Source organism: Osmia bicornis, chromosome 15, assembly GCF_907164935.1.
Source record: "Osmia bicornis bicornis chromosome 15, iOsmBic2.1, whole genome shotgun sequence".
Lineage (NCBI taxonomy): Eukaryota > Metazoa > Arthropoda > Insecta > Hymenoptera > Megachilidae > Osmia > Osmia bicornis.
In genome coordinates, this window is record NC_060230.1 from 4,843,161 (window position 1) to 4,857,339 (window position 14,179).

At 45.0% G+C, this 14,179-nt stretch overlaps 1 long non-coding RNA gene across 2 annotated transcripts; it reads left to right on the top strand.

The window, feature by feature from the left end:
• The first annotated feature begins 217 nt into the window (after positions 1-217).
• Positions 218-4,904, top strand: LOC114875327. 2 transcript variants are annotated; one of them, XR_006830139.1, is made up of 4 exons: positions 218-1,477; positions 1,565-2,185; positions 2,261-2,369; positions 4,337-4,904. It is a non-coding gene; the product is annotated as an uncharacterized LOC114875327 (long non-coding RNA). The 2 variants fall into 2 exon arrangements; XR_006830140.1 differs by lacking the exon at positions 4,337-4,904 and adding an exon at positions 3,161-3,412.
• Positions 4,905-14,179: the final 9,275 nt, after the last annotated feature.

The window sequence follows — 14,179 nt, forward strand, 5'->3', positions numbered from 1 at the left end:
CGTGGATCTCTAGATTGCGAGTTGTATGTGTGAGTTTGTCATACTATTTTTTAATTATTAATATCTTTTAAACAATTAGCCGTCTGCCCCCAAAAGGGGGTATAGCCGTGTTGAGCTCGACGAGCTCTACAAGCTGGCAAAGTTTCATTAATAAGTCAGTGTAACACTTGGGTAGTTCCCCTTGTTAGGTGTCTGTCATCTGCTTCACTTGTTTTCTTTCGTTAAAACTCCTTACATGTTGTTATTTGATTTTCCAACGAGAAAATAAAGCATCCAATTGAGAAAATAAAGTTGTTTGAAAACCGCGAAGAGGGTGCATTAAGGGATTGCCACAAGCGTGGGCCGATAAAACCCCTTACGGGTAACCATGACCTTTTCGCGGTATATCCCATGGATACCGCGTCTGTTCCTTTTTACTTTTTTCCCTCTCAAGCTAGCAAACTATTTCCTCGCGCCGTTTATTCCGAATCAGATCCCGGATCCGCTCGTATGACGTCGCTTCCGTTCCCCCGGGGATTAGGACGTTTCGCCTCCTTTTCGCCTTATTCGCGCGTTCCCGCAAGAGGGTGGATTCCGTCTCGGATCTTCCTCGGGGCGGAAAAATAGGGTAGGTTATCGAGAATTTTCCGCTGTTTTCCACGCGTTTCGGAAGGATGTCGATTTTCTGAAAACCATTGTGAATATCATCCATGGAGAGGAAGCGATCGATAACGAATTTTTTCATAATTTGATGACTATTTAATTCATTTCTCCCTCGTTTCATTTCTCAGCTTTCTTCCAAGGATACAATATCATCCAAAGTAATTAAAACGAAATAATCCGTTGGAAATTCCGTCATCCGGTTTTAATCGCGTGGGCGTTCGCGTTCCAGCCTCGTTCCGACAGTTTCGGAATGTCTCGGCGAGCGGTTCGCGGGCGACGCGACGGAATCGCAAATTCCTCGTAGGTGCGGGAACCACGGCATTTTGGCGGGCATTGTCGCTCGTCGTTGCCGTCGTCTTCGTCGTCTTCCTCGTCGTCGCATTAACTCGCGCGGCCACGGCATCGTTAGCGGCATACCTTATCGTTTGGAACTGCACGGCCCAGGCGGTTTGGAATGCGCAAACACGAGTCCGTGTTACTTCCAGGGTGATTCCCGCGGACCCCTTCGTATATGTTAGAGGAGCAGGAATGGCTGTCGTTTAAGGCGAGTTTACACGAGGAGATTGACTATGGGGGAACGCGTGAATCATCCGTCGTTTGGACAGTTTGATTCGGAAAGTGATTCTGGTGATATGCATAAGTTAATGAATAATTTAAAGATATGAGTGATAATTTTCTGTGAATGTGATTTCAGGGCTGAAAAACTTGAAGATTGAAGATTTAAGATCAGTAATTTTTCAATTATAATTTGCAATTTTTAGAAATAATTTCCCATGGACGTGATTTCAGGGTTGCAGAGGTTGAAATTGAAAAATTTAAGGGTTTAAGATTTAAGGTGAGTAATTTTTAAATTCTAATTTTTAATTACAACTTTAAAATGTCGAAATTTCGAAGCAACGTGAACTAAATTAATCGACAACAGGACGAGGAGAAACACGAAATGTCAGCAGATAGCCCGACAAGCGGTGCGGCGAATTTTATAATGCCTCTTGAGAGCATACCATCAGCGGGAAAGGAGAAAAAAAGAGGATGAAAATGAAGGAAAATATTAACGCGTTGAACGTGCTGAAGAGAATGAAGTTACGACCTTGGGTAAGGTCGAATTGCCCTGCAACGGACGAAACATTTCCGTCCGAGCGTGTAAAGCGGCCTTTAGGCAGAAGCTGGGTTCTATCGCAGTTCGCGAATTCCGTCCTGTCATTTGTAACTGTCGGGCTGCTCATTACAATTCCCCATTCCTCGTCTCTCCTCTCTCTGAACTAACCCCTCCCGCTCAACTCCAACCCCTCTACGTCTCGTTCCTGCTACGAGGGCAACGAAGGGTTCTGGAGTTTCTGCTTTCTCTCTTCGTCTCTTCCTCTCCGCTCTTCCGCTTCGCGTTTATGCGCAAACGCAACCTATTTTACCCCCGTTACTTCTTCGTTACAAGGAAGAACAAGAACGAGATAATGTCTATCATCAGGGAATAAGGAATTTTACTTTGAAATTGTAGAAAAAGAAATAAAACAAGTGAAAAAGAAGGACATCTAAACCGTCGATAGGGGTAAATTACGAATTCTCATAAGGTTAATTAATTTCGCATAGTAATTACAAGATTTTAAAAGAATTTCTGTTTCAGTAATCAACTTGGTTTGTCGATGAGCCTATTTGTAAAGGGGCGAGGGTGCAGAGTAAGAGGACATTACCAGGTTCGATACAGCAGTGAACGTGACGAATAATGTTTGAAGGTAAGTTCGTCGCAATGGAGAATTTATTGCGGTCAAATATTGGCGTGAAATTCCGAAGGTTGCGGCCCATCGTTGACACCCCCGTAAATTATAAATATGCACGGGTAACCGATAAATCCCATACGCCATGCATCGAAACCAGTTCGACGACTGTTATAACACGTATCGATCCTCCTACCCTTCTAGTCGTTTACTCGATGAATCGGCCAGATCCTTTGAATTAAAGCACGGAACAGATACTCCTTTTAATCTGAAAAAATCCTTGAAATATCGTCGAGGATAAGTTGAAACGTCTCCATTCGTGAGTACAATACAAGCAGCTTTCACGATTCGTCCGACAAAAGTGTCTCACGCAAAATCGAGGCGACTGGTTTGCTTCCCCCTATCCACCCCTGCTCGCCCATTTTCTTTATTACATTCCTTATTTCCTATCCACCAGTCTCTGTAACTGTAATACAAATTCCTATTGTGATTTATGTTGATATCAATGGCAACCCCTCGGTGTCGTCCCGTCCGCTCGCTTCCTCCCTTCCACTCGCGCGAAACGACACCCTCCGCTCACCCTTCGTCCAGATATTATGCTTTATTGAATCAGACTTGTCACTGTTATTGTTGGCTCCGGCTTCTTCGACTCGTTCGTTTCACGGCTGCCACTGCGGATCCGGGGGTGAAACCAACCGACGACAGGGTCTCTCTATGAATTTTATTAATAAAACAACATTGCCGCGCAGCTTCGACAATGAAGCGACTGACAGCCTCTAGCCGCTCTTAACGCTTGTATCTCTGTTCAGAGCGGACGAGCGTGGAAAATTCGCGCGTTTCAAATCCCTCAACCCCTTGCGGAGAAAGGAAGCGGCATCCCGGCGTCGGATTCCGGTTTTCTAAAGCGGGACGCGCAAAGTCAACCCGCTACTTATCGTCGCGGAGGGTGGAGTAGCTTTGTGTCTCGGTTTCAAGAAGCGAACGCTTTGTCCGCGAGACGGGGCACGGTTAACTCGACGCCGATAGCGCGAGAGCAACCGCGCCACTTGACTGTCTACCGTTCCGGGGGTGAGTTGTTCAACAGAAGGGTGGCGAATAATGTTTTTTGTTCGACGCTCGAACGGCTATGAGCTGGAAAATTGAGCGCTTGTTTGCGAATGTTTTGACGTCTTTTCGACGTTTGCTGATTTCGAATTTCGTTGACATGTTTTCTCGTATTATAACCTGAATTTTAATTGATATTTATAAATTAATATCTTCAAACCCTGGTATTTTTATCTTTTGATTATTTGACCGAATGAAGCTCGTACTGTTTGAGAGTAAATCAATGATCATGCACGTGCCATTTGAAGCACGAAATTCAGTGGCTCCAGAAATAGAAGTCCGTGAACCATTTACCTGCCTAGTCATCAACCATCCGCACGTTTCGCTTCTCTGAATGGATCGTAAGAACCAATACTCCCATTAACGGTCGATTGAAGAGCCGTTCGTAGGCGAAAAACGTGAGAGTATAGAGGAGGAGCAGAGAGAGGCGGAAAGGGAACACACGCGTGCGTTTACACAACGTAGCTACAACAGTGACTTGCGTCAGTGGGCCGCTATAAACGTGATTAATGGTCGCAAGTCGTTTACCATTCTGATACTCTTGCTGCAGCCGGAACAACAAAGTGCTCCTTCACCCACTGTCGCTCTTTTCCCCTTTGTCGTCATCGTTCTCCTCGTCTATGAGTATCTCTTCTCGTCGAACACACGGTATTCTTTGTCAAATGGATACAAGAGGTGAAGCGTTCTTATCGCTAGGGTATAATGAGTCATTTGGAAATAAGAAAATTCTAATTTTGATAATGATTGAATTATCTATATTTCTTTAATAATACATTGACAGTAACAAAACAAGTGACTTATTGCTAGGGTTTAATGAATAATTTGGAAACAAAAGATTCTAATTTTGTTGAAAATTCTAATCATCTATATTTCTTTGACAGTGACAGAACAAGTGACTTTCAACCCCTTGCAGTCCGGTGGCAAGACGAACATCCATTTGGTAACGGATGACAAGTGGCACGGTATGCCCATGCAGCAGTATTCTCTCACGAAGGACAGCGCAAACATTCTCGATTTACACGTTAGCCATTCCATTTGGCTCGAATCGGTTGGAAGCCATTAATATTGGCCAGCGTGAAAGCAACTCGGGCTTCTGGCTCGCCAGTAAAGACAGCCAACCCTTTGCTCTCGATTCCGTGAAACCGTCTAAGGGGGTAAACGTTTCTCCGACCTCTTTCAATCCGTTCGTTCTCTTCTATCATCCATCCTGAACACCCTCGAAATCAATAAATACATATTTGTTCGACACACATCAATGACACTAATACCATTAATCCAGAGCTGACGCAGCAAGCGTATAGAGGCGGATCGTGTTCGTCGACGAAAGAAGCCGCAAAGGGTGGAAGATAGAGGAGGTAGGAACAAGATAAAGTCACTAATCCTTAACATCACTGTATCCCTTATATCACTACATTCCCTATATTCCTGCATCTCGTATATGCAGGTATTCCTTATACCTCGGCATCCCTTACATCCTTGCATCCCTTACATCTCTGTATCCTTTATATCTCTGTATCCCTTACATCCTTGCATCCCTTACACTCCTGAATTCTCCCCGCATCTCTTGTATCCCTTCAACCCTTATAATAAATATATTATAAATAATATACTTATGGCCACTGGTTCGAGTAAAGGTAAGTAAAGGTAAGTAAAGGTAAGTAAAGGTAAGTAAAGTCTCGTGAATAATAATTTTAAATATAAATTTTTGCAAAATTTAGTTCCTATTTTTACCACCAGAGGGCGCTGGTTCGATGTCGAAAATTTAGTTCGCATTTTTGCCGCCAGAGGGCCAAAAACTTAGCAAGATTTAGTTCCTTTTTCTGAAACCAGATGGCGCTGATTCGACGTCCAGATTTTAGTTCGCATTTTTGCCGCCAGAGGGCCAAAAACTTAGCAAGATTTAGTTCCTTTTTCTGAAACCAGATGGCGCTGATTCGACGTCCAGATTTTAGTTCACATTTTTCCCGCTAGAGGGCCGAAAACTTAGCAAGATTTAGTTCCTTTTTCTGAAACCAGATGGCGCTGATTCGACATCGAGATTTTAGTTCACATTTTTCCCGCTAGAGGGCCAAAAACTTAGCAAGATTTAGTTCCTTTTTCTGAAACCAGATGGCGCTGATTCGACATCGAGATTTTAGTTCACATTTTTCCCGCTAGAGGGCCAAAAACTTAGCAAGATTTAGTTCCTTTTTCTGAAACCAGATGGCGCTGATTCGACATCGAGATTTTAGTTCACATTTTTGCCGCTAGGGGGCGCTGTTTTTTCGAAATATTCGCGAAATTCTTTACTTACCTTTACTTACCTTTACTCGAAGCAGTCTTTGTAATATATTTATTATAAGGGATGCAGAGATGTAAGGAATGTAGGGATGAAAGGAATGTAGGGATGAAAAGAATGTAGGGATGGAAAGAATGTAGAGATGAAAGGAATGTAGGGATGAAAAGAATGTAGGGATGAAAGGAATGTAGGGATGAAAAGAATGTAGGGATGAAAAGAATGTAGGGATGAATGTGGTGAAAGAGAGATTGCCAAAACAGGCACGACTGTCATACCAACTGTGCTCTGTATGTGCAGACCAGAACTCACCTGGGGGTAGGTAGGTGGGACTTCCAAAATCATGACCCCTCAAGAACAAAGGCGTGTCCATTCTTTTTGTATCCGCAGTCACTGTCTGCTGATTTCCGTCGAGTCACGTTACAAATGACTGTGGCCGTCTTCCATCCTCGTTATCGAAGTGACATAATCGTCTGTACCGTAACGCGTGCACCACCTACGCGCGTATCGCGAGCTAGGTGTGCGCGGTGCACAAACCGGAGGCGCCACGCGCCACAGGGTCAACGTCACACCAAATGACATACCGGCGTTTAATAATCCCCGTATCGTCGTCTCTGTCTATCAGAACCGATGACGGCAGCTGAGGGTTCATTAACTGGGAGATACTGGCCTGTCGTGGACCGAAAGATACGCGACTACTCGCTACCAGATGGATACGTAATACCCTCTGGTTATTGTTCATTGTTTCAGCTGAACGAATCGATGATGAGAATAAAAAAATTGAAGGATCGTATCGATTTTTTGATAGGACTGACTGATTGGTTCTGGTGAGGGATTTGAAATTTGGGTCGAGCTGAAAATACATTTAGCATTAGGGGATGAAATTAATTATTTCATTAGGAAGGTTAAATATACATCTTTTAGAAATTTATTATTCATAAAATAAATAAAGTTCTGAAAGCTGGTGGATCAGCAGCTTTCTCTAAGACAATTTCAATCTTTTAATCTAGATAAACTACATTTCAAGATAATTCATTTTCAATTAAAGTACCACAATCTCCTTGTACATTAAACGATACTGAAAGAAAATATGGCTAGCAAGTAGCTACAGTTATATAGAAAATAAAAATAATAAAAATCTATAATTGAAATGGCAATAGCTTGAACAGGTTGACAGAAACTGGTTCCTCGATTAACTACAGTTTATAAAGGTATAAACATAAACTGCATGCACGGATGAATAGGAATTGCAGATGTCTTTGAATCGAAGGTCCATTTAATAACGCCGCGTAATTGCCAGTTTCAATTGCAATTAAAAAACAGCAAGGAATAAAGTAAGTAGCCGGCTCGCGACTGCATAGGCAACAGCGTCGCTTTCGTTTTGCCATCGGTAATCCCGAAGGGGAATAGGAGAACCCCTGTAGGCTTTGATCATAATTTATGGTTATATAAGAATGCGAAAGGGAGTCCCGCCACTGTTTACCGTCCTATACAGGATTACACGTGATACCCGTCCATTAATTTCGGCGACCATCACCTGTCCCTTTTCCTTCTCCTTCGTTTCTATCTCCTCGTTTCTGATCGTTCTCGATTTTCTTCGAATCACCAAATCGCTCAAGTAATTTTATTATTATTTTAATTAGTTCGATTTTAACATTAATTCAATCTCGAAAATTAATCTTTTTCAATTTTATTGTCATTAATCTTTACGCATGACACATGTCCACCGAGTTCTATGAAACTTCATGCTGTCAAAACATAGTCCATATACCACAATACTTACCCGAATTGCAACATCAATTAAACGAAAGTAACATAAATCATCGGTATATCCGTGACACATGTTCACCAAGTTATCCCCAACGATCCCAGAATCGAGAGAGCAGTCTTTTTGTCTGGTTTCAAATGCTAATTCCAAATCCAGCAATAAAAACACCGGCCCTGTTGATCCCTTAGCTCTAAAGTAGAGGAAAATATATTACTCGGTGTGCTCGAGAAACACCTGCTGCTCCCGATCGGGAAAGAGTTCGAGTAAATTACTCCGGGTACGGCAGTTTTCGCGAAGGACGGGGTTCACCCGGTAAACCCGTGGTGGAAAGGGTGTCCCACAATGTGCCACGGTTGCTTTTCTGTGTTCGTGTGCACAGGGCCACGCCATCTGCGCCAATCGCGGTTACTCCGTTACGTTAAAGCCCCTCAGCCAGTTTCCAGTTGGCAGTTCCAGCATGGTCGTTTCCAAAGGGTTTCCGAGTTGTAGATTCAGTCGGTCGGTCGGCCGCCAGCCCGCCATTACTCATTCCGGGGACGCGAATGCACGCCACCCTAGACCGAGCAAACAATTTGTTTCGGCTGAGAGTATCTCGTGGCTCGGTCGCGCGACTCTCACGAAAGTGACGACGAAATCGCGGAATGAATCGCCCTGGAATTTCCCTTCGTCGCTTGTCGTCACGGAATTTCGGATCTACCCTATGGATAAGAGACGGGACGTATACGAATGCTTGGATTCTTCCCCCGTTATCTTCTCCGCTCGTTTCTTTCACAATGATTTGTTTCATTACCTCTTAGTACCTTTATGATAATTGTGAATAAAATTTATTTTCTTAGGCACTTGATGTTTGTATCAAATGGTAATAATAAAATTTGATTAGAAAAACATCCCTTAAGACCCTTCAATCGTATTACCTATTTTTAAAAGAGTATTTCTCCAACCTACGACAACCATAAATAATTCTTCTTGAAATCAAAATCGGAAGTGTAACGTCAGAAACATCATACAGTGAAAACTCTTACAGCCATTTTATCTCGCTTCCGACTGGTAGCCAAGGTGGTTCCGTTATCGTCTGCCACACTGTCGGCGGCATAAATTGATACAGATGCGAGTTAGCCAGAGTTTTTCGCCGTCATCCCGTGGGAAAAGCGGACGGTAAGCGGCTTCCAACTCTCCGAAGTAGGGAGAACCTTTTGGAAACGAAATATCCTCGCGAAACGTCTGGGTATCGTTGACCCCGATACAGAGTATCTCTCGTCGCGATGACGGTCTTTATCTCGGCGCGAGAACGATTTCAGGTCGAAAGGTAAACCGATAATGGCGAACCACCAGCAGCAGGTTATGAGCGAGCTGAGTAAAGTGGCTTGAAGAAAAGTGGCTTTTACAAATTACCATTAACCGGGGCTAATAGTGATTTAACGGCGGCGGAAGCTGACGTGTTTATTGGGGAAAGGGAATTTTAATCGAGAGTAGCTCTTCGCGTTACTTTCAGTTTACTTAGTAATACTTGTTATTTTAGAATTTTAAATAGCCCCGAGATAGAAGAAACTTTTTTACAAAACTGTTCAACTTTCTTCTTTGCTTTGAGAACAATTTTTGTTACCTGTATTTACTGCTATCCCTTTTCTTTCTCTGGAATCTTGGCTAGTTCGAAAGTAGCTGTTTTCTTATGATTCTTCGAAGTTTCCTTAAAGAAACTGTCGAGATTGGGTGTAAATCTTGGATCTTTTCGAAAGTGCAACCTCGCTTCTTTAGCTACATAACATAATCAAGTTTTAACGATACTTTGCAAGTTTCAAGCAGAATCAGATGAAACAATTGGAATGAAAATCTTTGTTCTTAAGCTCTCGCTTGTTATCCATCCACTTTTGAACTGAACGTCACTCGGTTATCCCGTGTAAACAGACAACAAACAGTCGAGGAAGGCTGGATTAGCCGGTAACATCGTGCGGTCGATGTTCAATGCGGTAATTAACGGTACGATGTCAGACGGGGCCTTTAATCTCTCGGGTAACCATTCCCTTGGCCGCGAAGTTCCTTGAAAATTAGCATAATAATATATCGTCGTCTATCTCGGCCAATTAAACGGCCATAAAGCCGGTCGAGCTTTGGCGACGCTCTGGACTGTCACGACGTCGTGCTAGCAGCTGAAGCTATTAATGAATGGTGGTTCCTCGTCGAGGGTGACGGGGTACCATAAACTTGTCCTTGCGCGACTCGACGGACCTTTGATTTCTCTTTTCCTTTGGATACCATTCAACCAATATATACACCAATTTCAATGGAACTAAAAATTTGAAAATTTTTAGAAACTTCACAATTAATTATAAAAATTTCTATAATTTTCCTTTCTTTTTTTTCTCTCTTTAAAGGTACGTAACTTCTTGGTATCGGTTTGGTAAAAGACTATCGCCTGTAATGGAACAAGATGACAAATTGATGGTCCTTCTTTCTCGTATCCATCAAAGTAGCGATAACCATCGTTGCTATCGTACTCACGGGACACTGCGGTTTTCTCGCTCGTCGCTGCGGAAACAGTGGAACATTTAGACCGTGACATCGTTAAACGATCGTTAACCGAAGCTTCTCGGCTCGAACGCGGGATAGATAAAACGATTTGTCAAGATCCGTGACGCGGATCCCGAGAGAATTGTTGCGAAACGTGTCCAGTAATGTACTATCAAAGATAGTAATAACTCGATAAAGTTGAAAGTCAAATGAAATTAGAAATTGAATGAAAAAGAAAATAAGAAAAAACCTCGATTTTCTCGTCGATTTTCAACGACATCCGTTCACCATCTTCGCGAGCCACCGTGGAGGGTGAAAGTTCATCGGCGCTTAATGCAGCGCGATTAATTGCCGGTCGCTAAGTTGGCCGGAGGTTGTAAGGCCATTTACGGCCGTGGCTCGGTACCGTGTTAGCGATCGCCTACAAATTCGTTCGCACTCGAATTCCATCGAGCCGCGGTCTGGCTCGGATTTATCGTGCTTCCGAGCGGAGGAACCGCGGAAACAGGCGCAGCAAGCCGTTTTGCACGAGCGGACGAGGCACGGACACGAACGGGCACGTCGACGACGACGACGGAAACCAGGCCTAACCAGAACGGCACGAGACACGAGCAGCAACGTCCTCGCGACAACTCTTCTCCATTTCCGTTCGCTCGTGTTCGAGGATCGAGCCGCAATTAGCTACAACCTCTGCTTGACTCGCGCCGGACCCTGATGCGCGAACCAACACGTAGAAGAAGAACCGTGCACGGGAACGGCATTTGAATTGCATTTCGCTCGTGAGAGCGTTGCCTGATTCCCTGTACGCCTTGGCAAGAAATAAGCGTCGGATTAAGGAGGCTTAAACGGCGTCGCGGGACACGCGTAATCAAACGTGCGGACCCGTTGCACGGGATCCTCTTCGAAGAAAGAAGAAGAATTCGTGACTAGGTACTTTCGAGCGTGATCGAAGCTTGAATCAATTAAAGAGAGAGGGATTAGAAATTTATTTATTTATGGTTGACGATAAGATTTGAATTTTTCTTGATGTTTAGAAAATCCTAACAACTGAACGAGGGTAGAAAAAGAAGAATATCTCGTGGAGGTTCGGTAACGATCGAGCTGGTTACAGCATTACAGCCCCGTGTTTTACAACGCGTCCTCCTGTTCGGCTTTAAATTTCGCGATCGTCGCGACGGTGGTCCGTGGGAAAATTGGCGTGTCCTGTCGGGTGCTCGGGTTGGCAAAAAATTACATGAATTTCTAAAGGGCAAAGGACACGGGGAATTGTCGAACCGAGTGTCGGCCACGGTCCCAGCATGGGTAACGCGATCCTACCGTAATTCACGTTGGTTTTACGCTTTATGCGACACGCGGAACATTGCACGCGGTGCGCTCGCGGCCGCGAATTTACGGTGAGGCCGGAACGTTCGAGCGGACAAAACCTTTGCCAGCCGGCCGCTTGATGGACGCCTGGCCGGTATTGGATTAAACGCCTCGAAAAAAGAGGAAAGGAAATAACAACGAGCGCCGGCGAGAGAGCAGCCACGGTGGTCGCTTTTTCTCCGGCTAGCCAAGACTTTCCGACGCGCTTGCCCGCGATACAACGAATAAAAACGCTCGAAATATGCTCTACAGGGTATTATTGTTCCTGGTGTGAGAAGAATTCATGACGAAAATGAAAATACTCGTTGCCAGTTTAAATTAGAAATGTGGATGATATGAAAGAGACGTGACGATAAGTTCAGTGGAGATGAGGCACGTTATAATAATTATTAATTTGATTAACATATTCATCGTGAATGCCAATTTTTCATCGATGGATTCACAATCGATGTAAAATTGTAAAAATGTCGGGAATGGTATCAGGGGTGGAGGATGTGAAAAAGTTCGCACAGGAAATTATTACTAGTACGATTTCAAACGAACGACGATAATACATTCTGCAAGCTACGTAACAGCAACGAGGTTCGTCGATTTTATTATGCGAGTACGTTCATAGTGAAACGCGTTTAAATTTTGTTAATGTTTGGACAACGATACCGTGGATAGTAACGTGGCGGGAAAGTACATCGAAAAGTTGCGAATAACCGTTTTTGTATTTACATGGTAATCCGACGATAAATTCGCTGGTACTTTCGAGCTAGGTTCATCGGTGCCGCGCTGGCCGCGTGTTATTTTAAATTTTAATTTCGGGGCGTTCTTTGCCGGCGAAAAATCACGCGTTGTAAATCCACCGACCATTTTTTATTAAGCTTTAGCGTTGTTCATCCGCGAAAATCGTCTCTCTTATCGCGCGATTTTTTTGCGGTTCTTAATTTTTATCGCGCCGCGTGCAGACTATTTATTGCAGCTGATCGTGGTTCGTTAAAAAAATAAATTTGAAAATATGGAACAACGATTAGATCGATACTGGATCGCTTGTGCGAAATCGCGAGGACAAAAGTCGCTCGTCAACAGGGGATCTTAAGATTCAATGAGCGAGTAGGTATCTTCCGGTAGCTGGCCTTTGTGGAAAGCCCGCGCGAGAGTGCTCGCAACAACATCAGGGACGTTGGTTCGTTGGAAAAAGGGTTGAAAGGGTAGCGATAACGGAGGATAGCCAGCCGGAGTGCTCGGTCCACGGAAGAAAAGAGGAAGCCGCGTCGAGGGTAGGGGCGGCCGGCCAAGAGGAAGGGTGAGAGGGTGGTAGTCATGCATTGTATCGCGGAGCTTTTTGAGCGAGCTTGCTCCAGGGACGACGGTACGGTCGTGCTAGTCCTGGCAGAGGGTATTTCGAGAGGGCGCGCGAGGGGGTGGAGTGAGCAGAGGGGAAGGGGGTGAGTCGGTTGGTCTGGTGGGCGAACGTCTGTCTGTTGGCTGCCAGCGAACCAGTCAATCATTACGGGCTGCGCAGGCGCCTGCGTCCCACCTTCCTTCTCCACCGTCCACCCTTTTCGCCCTTCAACCCCTCGACTCGACTCTCTTCCTCTTTCTCCGTCTTCTCGCGATCCCCTTCTCTCTCTTTCTTCGTCGCTTCCTCTCAGCCTCGTTCATCCCCTTCGTTTCCCTCAGTAGCGAGTTCACCCCGTTGCTCCGTGCTACAAGCACGCTACAATGCTGCCCGCCGCCGCCCATCCTGCATATTTAAGCGAACTGTCTTGCTATGCAGCCGTTGCCACCCCGCACCACCTACCAGACCCCGGGCCACTTTTCAAATGACATTATTTGAAATATTATTTCAAGCAACGTGCTACTTTATTTTATAATTATCTCGCTTTTTAAATAAAATTGTATTGTTCCTTAAGCAACGAAGATAATGGAATAAATAATTCTACCCTTATTATCCAAACGCAAGAGAAAATAATTAATAATGTACTTCCTGAAATATTCCACCCTCTGTATCGATAGAACAATTATTATATCTCGCGATTACGTTAAAGAAAAACTCACCCTGTATCAAATACGACCGGCAAACCGAAATGTCCGCTTCGCCGGAATCAAACGCGCCGCGTCCTCAGGCGCCATCGGCAACGAGGGTGGCAAAAGCCGGAACCCCGTGACGGCAACGAGGAGCATGCGTGAAGTTTGGTGGCGCGACGAGTCGTTTCTGCGGGGGTGTAGGTCGAGGAGCGAGACCGAGGAACGACGAAAGGGTGGTAGCCCGGTCGTGGAGTAGTGGTGGAAGCCCAGGGGTTGCGTTCTGCCGGAGGAGGGTGGTGGCAGTGGCGCAAAACCGAGGGTTGCCCACGGCTCGCTCACTCGCTCGTACTCGCTCGCTTACGCCGCTACCGGCTGGCCGGGGGTGTTTCCATGGATACGGCGCTCGCGCCTTGACATTGACAAATGGCTGACCGAGGGTGAGCCGAACACAGCGCCGCTTTTACATATGCAGGGACACCCATTTGTCCGCGCGGGGGTGCGACGTGGTGGCACGGACGAAAAGGGTGGTGATGGAGCAAGAGGAGATGGAGGAGTACGACCGTCAGCTACGACCGTCTGTCTCTTCTTCTACCATCCCTGAAACGACCGATCGTCGACGCGATCTCTGCTCGATCATCGATCCGCTGTTCTCGGTTTTCACGTTCGCAACGAAAGTCATGATTTTTCACTGTAGGTCATTATGGCACTTTTTACGAGCACAAGCATGCAGCAATGAATTAGAATTAAGGGATGAATTTAATTTTCTAATGGCTCTTTTGTATCGCTTACCTG